Below are 18,329 nucleotides of genomic sequence, written 5' to 3' on the forward strand. Positions count from 1 at the left end.
GCCAGGTTTGGGGAATACTTTGCAATGAGTTAATAACCGGTTTGAATAGTGGTTACATCAATGCCCTGTTGCCTCCTGGGTCAGCAGGGTATTCTTAGTTGTGCAGCCCCTGTAAAGATCTGCCCACTGGTGTCACAGAAAGGTTCAAGAACAAATTTTTTAAATGTTGTTTTGAGAGTTTAGAAATGGATTAAAATTAACAATCAATTCCCAAAGTAGGTGATGTCTTCCCAGAAGTTATGTGCCACCAAAACATGTCAAGTAGTCTGATATATACTAATAGTGTATAATACACTAATAGAATTGTTGGTTGATCGTTTTAGCATAACAGCTTTCCACCAAATTAGCTGTTTCCACACCACCTACAAGGAATACTTCATTCTGAGCATGGTTTAATTGTGACTCACACTGTAATGCATGTAGAGATAGTGCAAATTTTGTTATTCCTTCAGCTTAAGGAGTTTGGGGATCAACAAATAAGGAGAAGTAGGATCTTTACCAGGTCAGAGCACGTCACATATTACTTAAAATTAATTGCAAAACAAAAAGAAATGTTCATCTGTCTCCTGGTTTTGGTTCAGGATGTATGGTGACAGCTCAGAAGTTCGTATTTTTATATTAATTCTACTTGCCTATTTTATTAGACATAGGTGATCTAAAGCCTCTTCTTTTGGTGAAGGCTTATCCAGAGAAATACTGCAACAATGACATGGAACTCAGACTGTAATTGTAGCTACAGATTTGTTAGTTTGTAACTGAGAGGCAGAGGATGCTTGGTCGTGCCACCTAATGTTTAATTGATTTTCTTTTGCTTTTGTTAAAACTGTTGAACTCAAAGACCCATCAAACTGCTGAGAGGATGAACTGCCTATGTGAAAGGGTTAATGGCATCTCCTCCATTTCATAAGTTGAGAAATTAATGTTAATATCTCTCTGCAATTCCAAACTGTGAATGGGTAGCCAAGGTTTCATGTACCTAATCTCACTCAGTTCCTCTTTTTTTGTGGTTTTTTTTTGTTGTTGTTGTTGTTCGTTTGTTTGTTTGTTTAGCATGGGAAAAACTAGATATTTGGATAGAACTAGGCATCCTTACATAAACAAGTCCAGATATTAAGTCATTTCTGTGACAAACAAATAAGATACTTAAGGCAAAGCCATACTTTATTATATATTATGTGCAATTCACATTTTTTTATCCATCCAGGATGAGGGACTTCTTGTTATTGCGTAGGTATCAAAACGTCCCTTTACTACTTGTGGAACCTACTTGCCTACACTGATGGGATTTATTTTGGTGGGAAAGGTTGAAATAATACATTTCTAACTGCAATGTATTCCTTCCTTCTTTCTCTCCTGCTTCCCTTAAAAGCATTTCCTGTGGAAAATTAGAAAGCTTATTATTGTGAGATGTGCTTGATGGAACTTACTGTTTTTGCAAAAGTGGCAAATATGTTGATATTGGTAAGTTAAAAACAGAGTGATGCAGATTATCTGATTTTACGACTTACTACATACTGATAGTCACAGATGAAAAATAAGAATATTGCGCTCATCAGTTTGAAATACATTCCTGCATGTAAACTGAATGTATATTTCTGTCAGTTTATAGTTTCTACTTTCATTGTAGTTTTGGGGTTTGACAGAGATTTGTAAAATTTTATGTTTGTGTTAAATAATCACAGTGATTTAATAAATTATATTTAAGGGGAAAAAAGAATCTACCTATTGCATCTAATAGTTAGCTGTGGCCATATACTTCTGTCAAGTTACTCTTTCAAGGGCATATTCGAGAACCAAAAGCTGATTTAGAGATCACCTGACATGTACCTAAGTGCCTTGTCTTACTTTCCGTGTACTGCTGTAAAATTTAGGTATGGCTTAGTTCTGTGCATGTGTATGGACACTAATTAAAACCCATTTGTGCCTGAGGCACTCGTGTTGTAATAAGTAGCATTCTTATATTAACTCATTGCTTCAGCTGTTGAGTGTATTTTGGTGAGACACAGCAGTTTTTTCAGCCCAGCTGGGGCCTTGCAAATGGTCTGTGGAGGTCAGCTGTCCATGACTGTCCTATCAATGTGTCAGTGCTCTGGGCTTGTGTCCTGGGCATGCTGAGCATCACTTCCTACTCTTTTAAAGAGAGGAAGCCCTTCTGCTCAATATGTGTGTGAGTGGTTGGACAGGCAGAGTGCCAAATTAGCAGCCTAGCCAGCAGAACTAGTATCCTAGAGAAGTAGGATTTCTCTGAAGGATCTCTGCACTGTGAGTATTTGAGACTCTTCCTGTCAGAAGTGTTAGTTCTTTACTTTTCAGTGGAAATTCAGGACTGGTACTGGCACTGCAGCTGTAGCCCTCAACACACTGTTGCTGAAAGACCCATGCACCCTGAGCCATTAAGTCCTATATCTTATTTTATACCTTGTTTCTCTTCACAGCAGCACAGGTTGGGGTATTTTTACATAAAGGAGATACTGTTTTGGATTTTTGAGTCAGAGATTTTTCCAGAGATGCCCTGAAGGTAATTTTGATGGGATTTTTTTTTCTGGAACTGAGTATTAAAACCATAGGCAGATTCTGACCCATCTCTATCCAGCAAAGCTCATGGTGGATCCTGACTTGTCTAACTTATCAAGGTAGATTCTGTCCCACTAATATTACCTCATGCCTGACTGTTCTCCACTTGGTCAGACTGGTACTTAGAATTCCCTGCTCTCTACCTTGCTCCTTGTTACCCTGATCTGCCCTAAACCCAGTTGTTAGTTTGTGACTAGGTGGCAGGTCTTGCTTTTTTTTGCTCTTGCTTTTTCTGGGTGGTTCCTCCATTCTTGTTTAGCTGTGGCTCATAGGCTAACCCAGCCAGTAGATTTTCACAGGGCTGGTAACTTCTTTGGTATTTTGGGGGTAGAGATCCTCTTCTCTTCTAGTTCTCGTGTCATAGTTAAAGAAACCAGTTCCACACCGAGGAGCGGCAGTTGCTTTGCTTAGACTTTTTGTACGATTTTAGAAATAAAAGGAAGAAAGTCTGAACCCACGTCCTTCTCAAAAGTTACGGTGCTGTTTAAGTTAAAATATTCCATTAAGTTTTTGAGATGTATGTAAGGTTTTATGGGAGGCATGTTTTTTTCTCCTTTTCCTCAAACCAAAAAAGTAATTTCAAACTATAGAAAAGTAAAAAAAAACAATTCTTACAGAAATTTAGGAATAAATAATTGTGCTTTTTTTTATTATTCCAGCTGTTCGATATGAATACATAATGGTAAGAGAAGAAAAGCAACCCAAAGGAATTAAAGTTGAATGATTGAGGCAAAATTTGATGTTTGGAGCCAAGTGTGTGAGGGAAAGTAATGAGAGAAAACAAAACAGAATTCTCTGTGGGTGTAAGACAAGTAAAACTATAGTGCAGCTATTTGCCTGCATGGGACTGTGAGAATGCTGCAATTATTTCCTAACGAAACCGCTAGTTATATTGTTTAAAATTTTAGGGATGTGAATGAAGGAGAGAAATTACACCATCCTGCAAGCATATCTTCATATCTAATTATCTGTCCTTTGTTTTAATCTTATGCATTCAAGATGCATCATCTGCTCAGTCTGGTTTTGTATACTAAAGATAAAGGGGGACTGGTGTCCTAAGAACATTTCCAAAACGTAATCATTGTCCTTTAGAACTGAAAGGGTGTGCTTCTCTCTGAAACTGTAAAAGAGATTTTACACTTTTTTTGAGGTTATCTTTAAGACAGTGAGAAAAAGAAATTGTTGATGTTCTGGAATTTGGCCTTTTTTAAAAGCCTACCTGGAAGTAAAGAAGAAAGATTTGTATTCACTGCATGAAAGTGCGACAGAGAAACAACTGTCTTACCAGATCTTAGGGGAGACAGGCTGGAATGGAAATAATAAAGGAGACAGTGAGGATCACTTGCTGAGCAGTATATAGACCTGTAGTGAATGCCTGTCTATGCTGTGTTTGACTTGTAGAAGCTGCTTTCCACAAAAGCTTCGACTTGGAGTTTAGATGCTGTACCTGCCTTTTACAAAGTTCAAATGTTCTCCCTGAAAATCAGTCTCTGGCAGATTTTTAAGGACAAACGGGTTAACAAAACATGTTTGGATGGATTCTGACCATCTTACCTGTGAGCATAACCTAGCCTTCTTACCATGCCCGCTGTCATCTGCCCATTGTGTTGTCTGGGAGGCTGTACTAGCATAAATCACTAGAAACAAACATTGGATAGCATTTGGCTAAGATCTCCATGGCATAATCCTAAAAACCAATTTTGTTGGTATTTCCTCATTTTGTGACCTGTGGGTATGTACTTGTTCATGTAATACAAACTTCATTCATTTCATTTGGCAATGTTTTTTCTTCATTATCAAGTTTCTTGCCCAGCCTGAACCTTGCAAAATCAAAGTATAAGAGTATTGTTCCCATGCCCTAACTAAACCACTCATTCTATTGTAAGGAATGGGAACAGATTCCCCAGGCAAGTGGTTGATTCACCATCCCTGGAGGTATTTAAAAGACATGCACATGTGGTCCTAAGGGCCCTGGTTTAGTGGTGGACTCAGCAGTGTTGGGTTAAAGGCTGAACTCAGTGATCTTAGAGGTCTCTTCCAGACTAAATAGCCCTATGAGTCTATTAAATTCTTTGGTGAAACCTACTCTCCTGAAACCACACTGGCCAGTATTCACTGTTAAATCCTCCAAATCATTGCTAGTACAGAGCTGAAACCAGTTGTTCCATTGTCTTGCTAGAGTGTGTCAGAACAACTGGTCTTTTCCACTTTAAAAAACACACTTGTAGTAGTAACTCTTTGATTTGCAGAACATTCTCCATTTAAGATTTATAAAAGTACATTATTGTGTAATTTTCTTCTTGTCAAGTTTCTTGAAGAGTTATAGTGTGGGTTATTCGTATCTGTAAAGAAAATGTCCTATGTTATTTTTAGAAGCAGGTAATTTGTATTACTAACTGCACAAAGTGTACATTAAATGTCCCCTATTTTACTTTTTTTTTCTTTTACGCTTTTCCTTCCTACATGATCAAGATCGCTAAGTAAAGAGCAGTTTGTCCTGTTACGTAGCAAGGTCCAATAGTTTAATGATTCAGTGTGTGCCAATCAACTCTCCTTCAGCTTTATTCATTACAACTGCAGTTGTGAAGCACTGTGGTTTTGAAGTGCCTATAGCCAGTAGCAGAATATTTTTACATAGAGTGCTACCCTTTCCTGGTGGGCTTTTTTGTGCCATTTTTTAACCAACTTCTTATTGTCCCCAGGCCTTTGTAACTCTCTGAGCTTATTGAAAACCAATAAACTGTCCTGTTTTCATGTAGACAGGGAGTTCAGGTCATGAGTTAGATTTTGTTATTTTCCATTTTTATTTTGAGAGAAGAATCCAAAGACAGAGTAAGGCTCCCATCCTTGAGAGCACTTTGTCTATTTAGCCTTCAGTACCTCACTACTGGTTGCCAGGTTTAACTTGCTCTGGTCCCTTTTTCTCCAGTCTGGGATCTTGCAGTACCCAGCCATGATGCAGATTGAATCATAGCTTCCACCTAGATAATATTTGAGTTTTAGATTTGTCCTTGTGTAAATTTTCTAAGTCCATATGTGTCCTTAGCTTTACCTTTTCCTGGAGTGTAGACATTTATAATTCCTCTTGCTCCTGTATTTATTAATTTCCCTTCTACAATTCCTAGGTTTGCCGATTTACTTTTTGACATTTCAAACACATCTATGAGACCTTAATTTTACAGGAATGTATATTCCTGTGTTTAAATTCATAAACATACAAGTTTTATGCCTAGAATGCCTAGAACAAAAGTCAACTCATGCTTCAAAACACTGCTGGTTGGAAATATTCAGAAATTCTAAAATTGCTGTAAAATCATGAGCTCATAAAATTAATACATATTGGGGATAAGGTAGTAGTTATCTTCCTGTTTGCCAAACTCCTAGGATTCTTGACTTCCAGCTGTTCTGCATCCATCTGGGACAGGAGTTTGCTTTTTAGAGTAAAGCTTTGATTCTTCCTTCCCCTTTTGGCTTCAGAATATTAAAGTGAAGGGGAAACACGTGAAATTATGAATCTTATAATGATAAGATTATGAAATACTGGAGATTTTCCTTACCTCCATTCCAGTCCGGTCTGTTCTTTTACCCATCTCTACCATCAAGGTTCTGGTGCAACTCCAGACTTCTTTCTTGTAAGCTCCCCTTGGGTTGTGCTTGTATTTCTAAGGTGTCACATACTCCTTTTAGAAAATATCATTGTTTCCAAGTTATAGTCCATGTTGAATACACAGGTGAAGTAATTGCTCAAATTTCCTTCATCTGCCACCAGTGAGAAGGCTGTGAGTGCAGTGGATTTACCAGGCCTTGTAGTTTGCAGCAATGATAAAATCAGCAGCAGGTCCTGGCTGGATTTAACAGATTTAAGTACAGATCCAGGGCCAGGAAGATCTCTCTACTTCATCTCTTTTTCAGAGGGACAGGGAAGATCTCTTCTCCCTTCTCTGCTCAGTCTTCCAGGTCTCATTCTAGCCAAGGAGATCGATGTTCAGCTTTCCCTTGCTAGTAGTGGGAGTCAAGCAAGTGTTAAAACTTATTTTGGAAGAGAATAGGCTTTGTTGGGAAGGCCTTGCAGTTGTCCACCCATTTTCTCTGGTACTTTTTTGGATCTGAACACACTCAGACCTATCTTATTTCCACAGAATAACCATTTAATGTGGGGTGAGTGGGGGTGTCCTTATAATTCCTAAATATCCAAATGAATATAAATGCATAAATCAACGAATGATTAGCCTTTATCAGGCTAACAATAAACTTTAGAATATTGAGATCTGGGGCTCTTACTGCTTTCTGTGCTGATTATAAGAGATGAAACACACTGTCTCCTTTCAGGCTGCATTTCCATCCTCAGCAGCATTTCTAAGCCTCAGTGGCATTTCATGTATCTCTGCTGACATTAGATTTAAAATTGCCTTTTGACTATTCTGTTCTGCAGGAAACAAGCTGTTGGCAAACCCCTTTGCTAGGAAAGCCTTTTTCTGGGTAGTCTGGGAGTTTATTTTTCAATTTATACATGGTGTCATTGTCTTTCCCACCCTTTGTAAAGAGAGCAAGAGACTGGATGAAAAATTAACTCTTTCCATCTCCCTCCAAAGTAGAGGCATATACAAGCTGAGATGTAATCCCCAGGAAACTTGAAATTTAGTTTTTTTTAGTAGTATTTCAAGAAGAGTTCAATTGTACATATAGAAGTATTCTTGCAACAGGAATTATTCTTGCACAAGCAGTGTCCTCCCCTGTGCTCTCTTTACTGTGTGAAGGATGGAATGTTTTTGCTGCTTAACTCAGTTAAGTAGGTTTTATGCAGTTTCTGCTCCACAGTGATCACCCAGCCTGCTCTGCCAGAGACCTCCTTTTCTTTCCCTGCATTCTCTCTCTCCTCTGATTTCTCTCTGTTATGGACCTTGCAGCAACAAAAAAAAAACCTTATCAAATAATCAATCAATAAGGATAAAGGCCATAGGATACCCTCCAATTAAAAAAACTACTTTGAACTGGATTGTGATTACCTTAAAAGCAACCTCCATCCTGTTTTCTCTTTATTTGTCCTCAATCATCTTCTTTTTTTTTTTCTTTTAATGTGTAGGTGACTCCTTCCCTTCTCATGGCTCTATACTCAGGTAAACAGACATCAGTGGGGGAGGAAGGGGGGGAAATGATGAAAATTATGAAAATTATGTGTACAGCATGAGCACCTCCTCCCCCCAGAGGACTGTTTGCTGACTGCCCATGCTGTACATCCTCTGTTTCTGTCTCCTGCATCACCTCCTCTTTCCTGTTTGCAGGATAGCTGGGAATGGTTTCTGGCTTTTGTGGAGGGCTGGTGCACATAAAGAGCCAGCCTAGGGAACAGGGCAAACTGCAGGGCTCCTCTCCCCACGTACCCATCACCGGTTACCAGTGTAATGGGGAAACCAGCTTCTTGGTGACTGGGGAAATACATGGCAATCCTTTCCCAACAGCTCCTTCAGCCAGTCCTGTGTGCATCTGATCAAGCTGTTAAAAAAAAACCCTAACGCTGTGAGAGAAGAAAATCTAGGTGTTTCTGCTGTGGTGGGGCTTTGTGGAGAGTGTCAGAGCCACATGTCAGAAGAGGCAGTGCCCACCTCAGAGGTGTTACAGCTAATTAAACATTACACACAGTGACAGCTTCATTTTGGGCGATGTGAAGAGGTATGAAAATCAGAAGTGCCACAATTGGAGTGCCCATAGTTATCTGTGATGCTCCATAAGGTGCAAGAAATGGCAGAAGAGGAAGAAAGACACAGAGAGAAGTCTGGGAGACTAAGCACTACCAGAAAGACAAAATCCCCATCTCTTTTGTAATCCATGGGTTCCTCAAATGTCCCCCATCCACCCCCCACCCCGAGACACCCCCCCTAAGAACATTTTGATGGCACTGAAAGAGGCTGTTTGTTTGTCCCAGGAGCATGAATATATCCCAGCTCTTTTGCTTGAGGAGAGTATCAATTAAGTACTGCCTAATGTTCCAGCTAGGAACTTAGGACCAAGTAAGGCTTGTATTTTCAAAGGAAAAGTAATAGTCCCATCTTTAGGGCTCATTTTTGCTCACCTTTCTTTACTGCAGTTCATGACTGTAGCTCAGGAGTGTTTTGAGCATCACTGTGTTTGGGGATTTACATGTGCAACCCAACAGTCCTTTTCAAACTTGTGCTTGCATACTCCTTTGTGGCTAGTATAGCTTTCTGGCATTTTGGAGGGTTTTTTTGTCCCTTCTCTAAAGCTGTATGACTTACAGCCTGGTTGTGCCTCAGCAGAGGGCTTGGCCACCTGATCCCAGAGCAGTGATACCAGGACCAGTGTCAGCATCCATTCAAAGCTCTGAGCTCAACATCTACCTAACCTGTGTCTGTATGAAGGAGTGCTCTCTGATGATCAGTCTTTGTTCCCTGGATGCCTAGGATGTTCCAGCTCAGCAGCAAGATGAGCCTCTCTCTTCTGACTTCCAATTTTGTCTTTAGTTTTATCTATGTGGATTCTATTTCTGGTGCTTTCCAAAACATTTCTAAATGGTCAAGCCTAATGCTACCTAGAAGCATTATGCCATTAGTATGTGTTCCCTCCAGAAAGATTTCCTAAATGTTGCAACATGTGTGTGTCCATAGCAGGAACACTTAATACCTCTTGAAAGACTGTCCCAGTAAGTGGTTAAGTGCAGATTTGGATCCCTGTGCTCAAGAGGTTCTGCCAAATCCCAGCTGATGCATCTGATTTGCTAAAGAATGTGGCTTCTGCTCTCTCAGCAAAGATTTCATTCCTCATGGGCCATGCGAATCTTGCCCTCTTTGTGTTAATGTTCACCAGCTCAGTGTTGTCTGAGACAGCCAAATTTGTTAATAAGGAGAGGAACCGATCTGTTGGTCCCTCTGTTCTTTGTCCTCCTGTTGAATTCTGGAGTCCTCCCTCATACTCAGCCCCTGTTTCATGTGTGAGAGGAACATTCGGTATGCATTAGTCTGCAAGCCTGTCTTACATACTGGGACAAAACCACCCATTCTCTGGCACCACATCTTCCAAACAGGTGCTTGTTCATTTACACCCAGTGGGAGCTTGTTAGCAGCTCTTCCTCTACAGCAAGAGAGGGAGAAAGCAAGCCCAACTTTAGTAGTACTGTCACAAAATGGTGTTTCCTTTGTCTCCTTTTCACTTCTGTGTCACACTTGGGCAGTATTAAAGCTGGTTACTCACTCTAGAAGCTTTGTCTTTGGCTGCTCATGCTAGCACCCTTCTGTAGAATCTGTCAGGTCTCTTGCTTCTAGTTAAAATCTCCTAGTTTGAAAAGCAGGTAAACCTATAAGATGTCGTTTGTTTGCTTATGCTGTTTGCAGAAACTGGAAAAAGGTCAAAGTCTTTAAAAAACAGAAAGAAAAATAATTTGAAGGTGTCTACCTAGAGAGAGTGTAAGGTCTGTCCTGAGATGACTCCTCCTTTTGTGACATGACATTCCTTGAAGAGTAAATCTCCTCAAAAGAATCTGAATTTAAAATTTATTTTTGTATATAGTATTGCCTGGAGAAAGGAAGATTCCTGAGACTGCCCAACGTACACTTTCCAGAGAATTATTTTTCCAGTGTGTATTTCTTTCTCTCTGAGTCCAGAAGGCTGGGAAGTTTTGGGTTTTGTTGGGGAGGGTGGGGTGTTTCTGTTGTTTTTTTGTTTTGTTTTAATTTGTCCTATAATATTTGTCTCCCTCTTTTCTCTCTTCCACTACTCCATGAGCCATTTTTCTTTCTCTCCATCTATGTTCCCTGCTCAAGTTTACCTCATGTTTCCCCTCATCCAGCTTTTATCTGTCTGCTTCCCTTCCTTACCTAATTAATAGCACAGGACCTCTTTTTGCTCTTGTCACAGTTCACAGGAAATTACTGCAGACACCGTGGCTTTCTGTGGTCTGTATATTTCTGGCAGATGGAAATAGTATGAAATATTTGTTAAATGTTTTTTTAACCAGTCATGGGACAGGTGAAGAACTGGGGACTCTTAGCTATAATCTCACTAGTGTAGTAGCACTATCCATGAGATAAATTTGTCCCCTCTGTCTGCAGCCTGATCACTAATCCATCTCAACCAGAATTTCAGTGTTCCAAGCTATGGAACCATTTCACTGGATTAAGATTATTTGAAGTGTGCCATTACCACAGATGGCTAAAACAAAACTAAATATGTAGGAATTTTCTATGGATAGGGAGATGCACACCTAGAGGAATTGTCTGTGGCAGAAGAATGCAGTAAATTAGGGTTACAAGCCTTTGCAGTCTTACAGATGAAAAAGCAATTTTAAATTATTTTTTGGGTGAGTTACTTTTAAATCCTTCATATCATACGAAACTGGTCCCATCACTTGAAGACAGCTTCACTGTTCCCACAGATACATGCATAGAACAGAAATATTTAAAGCCATTTAAGACATTTCTGCAATACTTACTATGTGTATCACAAACTACACAATACACATGGATTTGTAGTAAAATTCAGTGTATGTGGTGACTCTGAAGATGTGTTCACATTGTTCATCTGACTACATGGGGGTTGCTAGTCCAGGGTCAAGGAAAATTATTTCCCCAAGCGCCTGGTCACATTCCTCAGGTAAAGAAACACAGTGGGGAAACTGGAAACTGTATGTACCCAAAATCTTGTGTGTCTGAAGCAGATGAAGCTCTGGGTGTTAGTGGGAGATGCCAGAGATTTCTCACTGTGACACAAGAGAAGTCACCAGCTGTGCTGCTCTAGAAATTTTCCTTTGCACTTACTCATTGTTGTGCCTGGTTTGCAAACAGCATAGAGATTACATCCCAGTCTTCCCAAGATACAGATAGGAGGGAAAACTGCTACCAAAAAAAAAAAAAAAAAATAGTCCTTGTCTCAGGTTACATAAGGGGTGGGCTGTTTTCCAAGTGCCCTGCTGGAAGGGACATGGGTGTCACCTGCAGGCACACTTGGACAGAGCCTGTTTTGGCTGGGGGTGGACAGTGTGTCAGATGCACTGAAAACCTGGCATTTTTGTGCTAAAGGAGCAGTGGAAAAGGCCCCAGCTTGGCAATGACTGGGGGTCAGGGAGGGGGGTAAACCACAGGTACCAGTGCAGCCCTTCAGGAGAAAGCAGCCTGTGGAAAGAACAGGGCTCCTAAGTCCTTCTGCCTTTCAGTAAAAGCTGCAATGCTCACACCATGCGCGTCAATCCTGCACTGCTGTCAGCAAGATGTTCCCCACTGCAGCTGGCATGGGAAAGCTGAATAAAGACCAACAGAAACCTTACTACACCATATTATCCACTCAGCTGTCTGGAGCATCCTACTTGCCTGCTCTGCTTCCCAGCTACTTGGCCAGCATTGTGGCAGAGAGGGCTCTGGCTTCCGAGCAGCACAGGTCAGAGTAAAGTGGAAATGTCAGGGCTGTAACTTGAGCAGAGCTCCCAGCTTTGTGCTTCCTATAGCAGACAGCAGCTGTGAAGTGGCCAGCGCAGCCTGGGAGCTCTCCTGGGTGTACTCTGGCATTGCTCTTTCACCAAAGGCAGCTGATGTGTCTGCTTCTGCCCAGGCTCTCTGCTTTAAATACAGTGTACTGGGTCATCAAAAAACACAAAGCATTAATGTCAGTAAATAAACTGGTTTATTCATGCTCCTGAGCAGCACATTCCTCTTTGAAAATGCATGGACTTTTGGAAAATCCTCATAGGTAAGTCTGAAATGTATGTACTAGAGAGAACACTGAATGGCAGAGCATTTTTTTTAAGGTGGTGTTTTATCACCTCTTAGATTTCTCAAAGAGAAGAACGTGGGTTATTGTGATTGATTTTCAGTTAATTGGGAATACGTGGTCCCTCTTTCTCTCTCCTCCATTTCTCTTACCTATTCCACCACTTTTAATTTCCTATTAATAGACTGTGCTCTTACTTTTCATCTTAGTGAGAGATTTCTCACCTACACAACCTTAGTCAATGGGAGCACTTACATAAGGACTGCACAGTCTGCCCCAGTGCATCTTAATGAAATTGGAGAAATTGTGAGGTTTTTTTTTTTTTTCCTTTGCTCTTTGGCATTGCATTCTTCTTTCTCAAAGGCTTTTTTTGGCCCCACGAAATTAGATCACCACTATGCAAAAAAACAACCCACTGTGATCACAACTTCATTGCACAATGCCTGTGCTTTCTTGAATGTTGCTCCAATCTCTTCAAGATTAAGTAAGATCCAGTGGGTTGGACCTTTGATCTGCATAATAAAAGGCAAGGAGGTAGTTTGTAAATCCTTCCTTTCCATCTTTATTCTTTGCAGTTTGGGACCAGAAGGCCTGAAATAATTTTTGCTTGCTCAGAGGAAACTTTATGTAGTATATTTGGAGATGCTGTTATGATAATTAGTGTTGTTAGGAAAAATCAATGTGTATAAGTCATCCAACAGCAAGCAGTGATCTTCTCACAATCAGCAATTTATCATGCATTGCCAATGCAGGGGGGCTAGGACTATTTTATTCAGATAAATTTCTCATTCATTTAGTCAGTAAATCATAGTGCACTTCATTATAGTAATTTTTAATGTGACTGCATTTTTGTTACATTTTAATCACACCTAATGGATTTTATCTGACAATGAGGTCAACCTGTAGTCTCTTCCTCTGTCGTTTGTATCTTACCATCCCATCATGGGGAAGTTCACAGCCACACCTGGATGCCCCAGACTGCAAGGAGATAGGGGAATACAAGAGGCATAGGAAGATGAGTTGTTAAGACCAATTTTTAAAAAGTGATGTTTAGGTGAGTATCTATTCTTGGTGGAACAACAACAGATTATACTTATTATATCTGAATTATATATACTTATTTATATCTGATTATATCTGAAGTTGGCTGGATTTGTTTGAAAACTTTTTGCATGAGCTCTCAAATGATGCTTTTGAGCTGATCAGTTTGAGTCAGGGCTGCAGGAACACCTTTAAGCCACTGGATACCCTGGGAGGGATGGAGCTAATGTTGCTCTTTTGTCTGCATTCCATGGTGAACTTTTTCATTGGAAAAGCAGTGGAAGATGAGGCACAGAAGTGAGGCAGGGAACCTTTGTGGTTTTCAGTGAGAGACAGGCTCTTTTCTTCAGTGTCTTCATCTTGAGTCTGAATTCTGCTGTGACTTGCTCATTCTTAAGCTGGTAGAAAAAGCCCTGTTGTCTTCCTCTAAAATAGGAATGTGCCCTGGATCTCCCTTGCAGCTTCAATACAATTCTCTGGGTCTTGCTTTTGTTTCTAGTGGCTGTGGAGTGTTTCCATTTTCTTCTTGTGTATGTGGTTTGATTAATGTCTTTCCGCTTTGAAGCAAGCTATGGATGGCTTTTCTCTTTCCTGCTGATTTCCCAGTTTTGGTAATCTACTTTTCCCCTACATCCCTTGCACAAGTCTGTGTTACATAGTCGGGTCCAGGCTTATTAAACCCCTAGGGCAGAGACATGCATTTCCTGTAGGTGTTCCTGTGCTCCTTCTAGCACGGGAACTGTCATATGACCACCTGCATGGACATGGTTTTCTCTGCTTCCTTTCACTGGATGCAGCTTTCATGTGAGATCAGTATATCATTTAGAGAGGAGTTTGAGTTCCTTCAGGGTGAAAGGTACTACAGAAGTATAAAATCCTCATGATGTCCCAGAAGGCCGACCATTGATCTTGGAAGACCCATTTCATTTCTCCCTCCAGATCCCCCTGATTTCTTTCTTCTGTTGTTCCTCTGAGAGAGTGACAATCTGAAGACTGATGACCTTCTTCTTACTAGAGAGGGGAGAGGGAGACTTAATTGTCCATGAATTTTGCAGGAGTTTTTTCCTCCCGTATCAAAAGATTGGCATACCTTATGTGTACTGAGGCTGTGACTCTCCACCCTGTGGTGGCTTCCATGTGAAGCCTGACCTGCTCTTTCTAGGTCAGACTCTCTCTTGTTACACTGCTGCAAGTCAGAAATATTCTGAACTTATGCAGAAGCATTTTAGAAAAAGAAAAACAAAAAAAGTGGTCATTAATTTGGTAAATGGAAGTTGAATAAACCTCCTCCGATGTTTTGTTTGGGCGGCTGGGGATTTTTTTGTTAGTATTGAAGGGAAGAGCAACCTGAAAACATTTTTTCTTAGCAGGTTTTTAGTATCTTTCTCTGTGTCTTTCTCTGTTCACTAATGCAACTTTGCCTACAGCCTCATGCATTAGCAATACAAAGCAGATTTTGAAAGCCAAGGGAATCCAGGCTCTTCCAGATGAACACTGATTTTACAAAAGACAAAAATCTAGAAAAAATAAAGGTTGTTCAAGTGACATATGGTGTGACAGTGACCCTACTGTAAGGACAGATGTACAGAGCTAATGGTAATCCTATACCAGAGCCAGATAACATTCTGAGGTTAGGAAATCAAAGCCCCATGCTTTGGCTTAGCAGAGAATTAGCATGTGGAGCCAGCCTTAGCTCTGGAAACAGGGCAATTCAGTTCTTAGTCATGTTGCATTTGGGGATTTCAGCTTTGGTGGCAGCAAGATCCTACCTCATCCTGTGCAGGAAAATCAAACCCGTGTAGTTTGACCAAGGAACAGAGAGCATTTAGTAAAGCTTCAGTGTTTATATGTATTTGTGGAGAAGACTGTGTGTATCAGACTCCTTCTGATAGTTAGTTCTGAGAAATTAATGTCTATTACTGCGGAAACAGGTCATACACTGCTTCAAAGCTGTGGGGTTTTTAAACTGGGGAATGAGTGCTGATGTTCAGAGCAGACTACTGGAGCAGAGGCAGCAGAAGTTGGTGCCCAAGGGATTTTTTTGGAGCCTTTTTCACATGAGAACCCCAGGAAGTTACTTACAGCAAACTAAGCCTCAGGTTTGTACAAGAGGTATCCTTGCACACAGAAGTTTGACGTCCTTTAATGACAAAAGTGAATCCCAAGGCTTGGAGTGCAGACATGGCTCCCTTGAGTCGCAGCACAGGCAGCCCCTGGCCAGCAGAGTCTGGGGGCAGCTTCAGGTGGTCAAGCACTGTGCAAAGGCATATTCTTCTTCCAGAGAAGAGAGGGGAGTGCACATGATGCAATTACTTTATTTGCCAGTGGCTTGGTATTTACCTAAATGCTGTGCCCTTGTTAAAAAAAAAAAATCATTAACAGTGAACTCCTGGTGAAAACCAGGAATGTTTTGTGTTCTCTGGCAAACTACCTCTACCTCACTCAAGCCCACCTCTCTGCCCTACTGCTTGTCACTCCCCTCTCTTTCTTCTGTTTTTTAAGTATATTTAGCAATGATATCTTCCTTACTTGTATTTTCCGAAAATACAGGCTGTAGGTCATGTCTTCCAATACATGATATCAGCATCAATCCTTGGAAAAGAAAAATTAATAGGTCGGGATCATATTTTATTTTGGTGCAGTTCCAGATACCTTAGCAGCATTCAGTTGGGCTTGATTTTTAAAATGGCAAAATGATCCTAGTATCAACAAAAAAAGTAGATCATCACTGACTTTTGACTGTATTTATTCAATTTCTTTTTTATGTTTACTTTTGCTTTCCTACAAAGGAAGTTTTTAGGTTCAGGAGAAAAACACAAATCTAAAATTTCTAAAGGCAACACATGATTAAAAAGAAAAAAAAGTGTTTTCAGGCTTATTTTGGAAGGAGATGTGCTGGCTCAGTTGCAGAAGGTAGACAAGGATTTAAAGAATTTGTTGATGCTCTTCTTAAAATCCTATGCACTTATTTTGTATCATCATTGGTCAGGAATGGGGACCTATTGTATTTTTTTTTTCTATTTGTTCTCAAATATTTTCCGTCATAGCATCTAGATCCAAGTACAAAATTAAGGTTATGACCAAGTTGTATTTCAGTCTCTCCAAAGTTGGACTGCTTTATCTATTTAAAAGGCCCATGTCCGATTTTTTTAATGCAGTCTTTTTGAAGGATTTTTGGGCTTATTCATTATTTTAGAAGCAATCTTGGGTGTTTATTGCAATTTCTCTTTGAATTTTGCTTTCAAATGGTGTTGTAGTTTAAAAAAAATTAATTGGCCTCTGTGCATATGTGTCTCTGCTTTTCTGTCACATCACCTCTTCTTGTTTCCCTCCTGAAAGCAGAGTTATATCCTCTTGCTTAGAATAATACATGGTGGGGGAAAAGAGGAAACAAATGTAAATACTTAAACCGGGAAATTGTCCACTTACATAATCCCCTCTTGTTTTTGATGGTGCCTTGGAAGCCAGAGAACAGTTAGTCATTCCTGGACACCCAGGCAAACAGCCACCAAGAATAGTGAGTATTTAAAATCCAGGCTGTAAACAGAGTATCTATTTTAGGTTTTGTTGCAAGTGATGGATCACTAGTAGCTTAAAACTCAGAGACTGGGAACTTCTTTTGTAAATTGAAGGGGATTATTTCATGCTGTTGAGCATCCCTGGCAGAATAGAAAAGTCTGTTAGGAGAGGTGGGGTTGTGCATCCAGGGATTTCTTGCAATATGTGATTTCAATAAAAACTAAAAACATACACATGTAGCAAAAAACAAACCAAGCAGCCAAAATTTCAACTCTGTGGTGCTACTCTCAGATCAAGCACCTGAAAATGAAACACTACATAATACTCACCTGACAAATGTGGCCTGATCAGGTTTTTTGCCTCATGAAATATGGTTTGGCTCAGCAACTAATAAAGTTGCTTATAATACAGAGGGCTTCCCCAGTAATGGTGTTGTGAAAATTCTTTTAATTATTGCACATAATCACTCCCAAACATCATGGTAATTCTATTTTGGAGTACGAAAACTTAAGTTAGTAGAATCATAAGAACTGAGCCAGTCTCTTCTTGTTCCATACTCTTGACAGCAGGTGCAGTATTTGGGTTCACACAACTGTGTTCTTCACATGTAAAGGGAAGTTTTCAAAAAGCTGGTGATGCTCCCAAATCCCACAGAAACTGAGTGCAGTTAGGTCATTGAGTCTCTGATTCTCATTTCTTCTTTTAATTTTTTTTTCTCTCTATCTTTATTATTTTGATTTGACTAGACAAAAATGCCCAAATGTCTTCCACAGTTGGTAAATTTGATTAGAAACACTGGCAGATAAATATAACCCCTACTACCCTTCCCATATTCCTGGTTTCATAGGCATTGTCTGTTAGCCCTTAAGAACTGGGAAACAAAATGTAATAAATCTTTCATTTCACCTCTTTGTCATCCCATTCCTATCAGAGCTATCCTAAAGGGGCTTTTGGTCTCCATGCACCTCTCCATAGCCTGTGTCAGAGGTTATATAGCACTGGCATTTTGGGAAGTCCTTGTAGTTCTGGGGACTTAAAAACTGGGCTTAGGGATCACGGTCCCTTTACTTGAGTCAGTGATCTTACTACAGAAACCTCCTAAAAAAGAAGTTGTAATTTTTTGGAGAAAGACAACCAGCCAGCTGCGGGACATAGTTTCTTTCCTAGAACCATCGAGCACCTCTTTGTCATCAGAGTGGAGGAGAAGACTCCAGAGTGGCAGTGCTGTATTGGAAATGCTTCTTCCATTGCAGAGCCTAACTGCTCAGTGTCCCTCCAAAACAGTGCTTTTCAGCAATTCAGTCTTTGACTTGCTCAAATCTTATCCTACTTCTGTGCAGCCACACTCCTCTTCCTTTAAACATGTACTGCTAATTCTTACTTTCTGTTAAATGATGCCCTTGAGTGGCCTCAGAGAGACAGCACTTCTCAGGCTTATCACCTTTTTGGTATGGAAAACCCATTTTTTCCCCTCCAAGGGA

General features: G+C 40.2%; 1 protein-coding gene across 1 annotated transcript in view; it reads left to right on the forward strand.

The window, feature by feature from the left end:
* Window positions 1-18,329, forward strand: part of MAML3 (mastermind like transcriptional coactivator 3) — a 236,881-nt gene that overhangs the window by 157,173 nt on the left and 61,379 nt on the right. The gene's annotated exons all lie outside the window — the stretch shown is intronic.

This window comes from Cinclus cinclus, chromosome 5 (assembly GCF_963662255.1).
Source record: "Cinclus cinclus chromosome 5, bCinCin1.1, whole genome shotgun sequence".
NCBI classification, from domain to species: domain Eukaryota; kingdom Metazoa; phylum Chordata; class Aves; order Passeriformes; family Cinclidae; genus Cinclus; species Cinclus cinclus.